This window comes from Miscanthus floridulus, chromosome 17, assembly GCF_019320115.1.
Source record: "Miscanthus floridulus cultivar M001 chromosome 17, ASM1932011v1, whole genome shotgun sequence".
Classification (NCBI taxonomy): Eukaryota; Viridiplantae; Streptophyta; class Magnoliopsida; order Poales; family Poaceae; genus Miscanthus; species Miscanthus floridulus.
Genome location: NC_089596.1, coordinates 63,867,780 through 63,872,649, shown reverse-complemented (window position 1 = coordinate 63,872,649; position 4,870 = coordinate 63,867,780).

Genomic DNA, 4,870 nt, shown 5'->3' with positions numbered 1-4,870 from the left:
GATGCAATCACTCAAGCAATGCACTTGGATTCTCTCCCAATCTCACAATGATGATGGATCAATGATGGAGATGAGTGGGAGGGCTTTGGCTAAGCTTACAAGGTTGCTATGTCAATGAAAATGTGTAAGATCTGTCCCTTGAGCCGGCCATGGGGCTATAAATAGAGCCCCAATAAAATAGAGCCGTTATACCCCTTCACTGGGCAAAACACGCTCTGATCGGACGCTCCGGTCATACTGACCGGACCTTGGACTCGGCGTCTGGTCGCCCGATGGACGCCACGCGTCACTTGCTTCAAACACTGTTCGTCAGATTCCAACGGCTACGAAACTGACTGGACGCACTGGCAAAACTGACTGGACACTAAAGCCCCAGCGTCCGGTCGTTTCCAGTAAGCTCCCCGAGGTGTATTTCTCCGACCGGACGCGTCCGGTCCACCTTGACCAGACGCAGACCAACGTCCGGTGCAATACCCTAGGTACTGTGCCGATCGACCAGTTCGACCGGACGCATGCTACCAGCGTCCGGTGCTTTCAGACCCAGTGTCCGGTCAGTTGACCGACGCCAGTGTCTTTGCGACTAACTTGTTTTCACTTCTAACTTCTTCACCCTTGTTCCAATGTGCCAACCAACAAGTGTATCACCTTGTGCACATATGTTAGCATATTTTCACAAATGTTTTCAAGGGTGTTAGCACTCCACTAGATCCTAAATGCATATGCAATGAGTTAGAGCATCTAGTGGCACTTTGATAACCGCATTTCGATACGAGTTTCACTCCTATTAATAGTATGGCTATCTATCCTAAATGTGATCACACTCACTAAGTGTCTTAATCACTAAAACAAAATGGCTCCTACATTTTATACCTTTGCCTTGAGCCTTTTGTTTTTCTCTTTCTTCTTTTCCAAACTCAAGCATTTGATCATCACCATTGTCATGATCTTTGCCATTGCTTCATCACTTGGAGTAGTGCTACCTATCTCATAATCATCTTGATAAACTAGGTTAGCACTTAGGGTTTCATCAATTATCCAAAACCAAACTAGAGCTTTCAATCTCCCCCTTTTTGGTAATTGATGACAACCCTTATACAAAGATATGAATTAAAGTTCATTTGAATCCATGTTGCTTGCCCAAGCATATTTACCATGTGTAAAGGATATGGACAAGTTTTATGAACTCCAAATGATAGTAATTGCTCCCCCTACATATGTGCTAAGAGTTTGGATTTTAGCTTTGCACATATGCTTAGACAGGAAATATAGGAGTCAATTTCTACCAAATGATGCTAAGGTATAAGAGATGGACCTTTGAAGTGTGATACCAATCAGAGTGCACCAATATACCATCCTTAGCATCATTAGTAACTAGACATACACAAAAACTAGAATACCCCATGAGATCAACATTAAAAGCAAGGGTCTAGTTCGTTACTTTAGCCTATGCATGCTAGTTTTTCATTTCATCATTCACACCTATAACTAGCATACACCACACAAGCATGGATGATGAAACTTAGAACTTGTACCATGCGAGCAAATATATGAAATGTTCATTCAAATGCATCATACAAGTTTATGAGCTTGCTCCCCCTACTTGTGTGCTCAAAATTTTAATTGATCCATTTCCTTCACTCATATCTTAGTTTCTCTCCCCCTTTGTCAACAATTAGCACAAAAGATGAGCTTAGATTATGGATAGGTTGGGGTGAAACCATGTGAAATAAGGATCATTTTCCCAATTTGGTTCAATCTAGACTACTTGCAAAAGATATTTAACTCGGTTTGATCCAAGGACAAGCTTCTTCACACCTCCAAATAAGGGTTATCTTGTACCATGTTGAGTTAAATACTTATAGCTCATTTTCTAAATCAAACACTAGGTTTACAAGCCCACAAACATGTCATATGCTACCACTAGATCATTTCAAACATACAAGCAATAGTGGTACCATACAAGCATCAACCTCATTTGATTTTCATGAATGAACCTAGTACATGATAGGAATGACTAGATGCACTAAACAAGTCCTTAGCAATGGATGAATGACATGTCAATCGGCTTTACCTTGCTTTGCTCGAAGGAGAGGCATGTCATACAGTGGGGGTGCATCAACACATATTGGAGAAGTTAAGTATGTTTAATTCATTCCTTAGCTTACAAAACCTCTTTTCATCAAGTGGCTTTGTGAATATGTCGACAAGTTGATCTTCGGTGCCCACACTCTCTATGCAAATGTCCCCTTTTTGTTGGTGATCTCTTATGAAGTGATGACGGACATCTATATGCTTTGTTCTTGAGTGTTGAACCGGATTGTTGGTGAGCTTCATGGCACTTTCATTGTCACATAACAATGGCACTTGCTTGAACTTGATCCCAAAGTCACTCAAAGTAGCCTTCATCCAAAGTAATTGAGCACAACAACTACCGGCCAAAATGTACTCCGCTTCGGCGGTTGAAAGTGCTACACTATTTTGCTTCTTTGATGACCAAGACACAAGTGATCTTCCCAATAGTTGACATGTGCCCAATGTGCTCTTTCTCTCAACTTTGCATCCCGCATAATCGGAGTCTAAATATCCAATCAACTCAAATCTTGCTCCTTTGGGATACCATAATCCAACATGTTGTGTATGCTTCAAGTACCTCAATAATCTCTTTGTTGCCTTCAAATGACTTTCTCTTGGTGAGGCTTGAAATCTAGCACACATGCATACACTAAACATCACATCCGGCCTTGATGCGGTCACATAGAGTAGACTTCCAATCATAGACTGATACTTCTTTTGATCCACCATGTTGCTGCTAGCATCACTATCCAAGCTTCCACTTGTCCCCATTGGTGTACTAATAGCTTTACTCTCATCCATTTCAAACTGCTTGAGCATGTCCTTGATATACTTGCCTTGACTCACAAATGTGCCATTCTTCATTTGCTTGATTTGAAGACCAAGGAAGTAACTAAGCTCTCCAATCATAGACATCTCAAACTCACTTGCCATCATCTTGCCAAACTCTTCACAAAATTCTTGATTTGTTGATCCAAAGATGATATCATCAACATAGATTTGCATTACAAACAAGTCATTTCCAAGCTTCTTAGTGAAGAGAGTGGTGTCAACCTTTCCCATCTTGAATCCCTTAGAGAGTAGGAAATCCCTCAATCTCTCATACCATGCTCTAGGTGCTTGTTTCAATCCATACAAAGCCTTTCTCAACTTGAACACATGGTTGGGTTTCTTTTCAACTTCAAAACCGGGAGGTTGCTCAACATACACAAGCTCATTGATGTACCCATTGAGAAATGCACTTTTCACATCCATTTGATACAACTTGATGTTGTGGGCACAAGCATAAGCTAGCAAGATCCTAATTGCTTACAATCTTGCAACTGGGGCATATGTTTCTCCAAAGTCAAGACCTTCAACTTGAGTGTAACCTTGAGCCACTAATCTTGCTTTGTTCCTTATCACTATCCCATCTTGATCTTGCTTGTTCCGAAAGACCCACTTAGTTCCAATCACATTTCTTTTCAAACTTGCTCAATCTAGTGCCTTTCTTCAATATATAGCATTTATAACCAAAAACCCGAAAGTATGCTATGTTGGGCTTTCTTCCATTCAATAGCTCATAAGGTGTCTTCTCCATCATGGGGTGACAATAGAGTCGGTTGCTATAGTAGCAAGCCATGTTGATTGCTTCGGCCCAAAATGAATGACTCACATTGTACTCACTCAACATTGATCTTGCCATATCAATCAAGGTTCTATTCTTTCTTTCAACTAGCTCATTTGATTGAGGAGTATACTTGGCCGAGAATTGATGTCTAATTCCAAATTCATCACATAATTCATCAACTCTAGTGTTCTTGAATTCACTACCATTGTCACTTCTAACTTTCTTGATTGTTGTTTCAAACTCATTGTGAATGCCTTTGACAAATGATTTGAATGTTGCAAACACATCACTCTTATCAACAAGAAAGAACACCTATGTGTATCTAGTGAAATCATCCACAATCACAAATCCATATTTGTCCATATTTGTTTCCACCAATGCTAGTGTATGTGGTTGGTCCAAACAAGTCCATGTGCATCAACTCAAATGCCTTAGATGTGCTCATTATGCTCTTCTTAGGATGTGTATTACCAACTTGCTTTCTGGCTTGACATGCACTACATAGCTTATCCTTCTCAAATGTGACATCTTTCAAGCCTCTAACTAAGTCATGCTTAATCAATTTGTTCAATTGTTTCATTCCAACATGACCAAGCCTTCTATGCCATAACCAACCTATGCTAGACTTAGTGATCAAACATGTTGACAATTGAGCTTCTCTAGCATTGAAATCAACTAAGTATAGATTCTCATATCTAAATCCTTTGAATATCAAGTTAGAGCCATCTACACTTATGATCTCTACATCATCCACACCAAATATGCACTTGAAACCGAGATCACACAATTGAGCTACCGACAATAAGTTGAAGTTCAAGCTTTCTACTAGTAGCACATTGGAAATGCTCAAGTCATTGGATATTGCAATCTTACCAAGCCCTTTGACCTTGCCCTTGCCATTGTCACCAAATGTGATACTATCAATCCCATTGCTCTTGCTTTCATTGATTGAATTGAACATTCTTGAATCTCTGGTCATGTGTTGTGTGCACCCACTATCAAGCACCCAATACCTTCCTCTGGCTTTATAATTTACCTACAAAAGAAGATCAAATCTTTTTAGGTATCCAAACTTGCTTGGGTCCTTGTAGGTTAGTCACCAAGGTCTTTAGTACCCAAATGGCCTTCTTCTTTGGGCCCATAATTGGTGTACCAATGAACTTAGCCTTTACACCATTGGCATTCTTA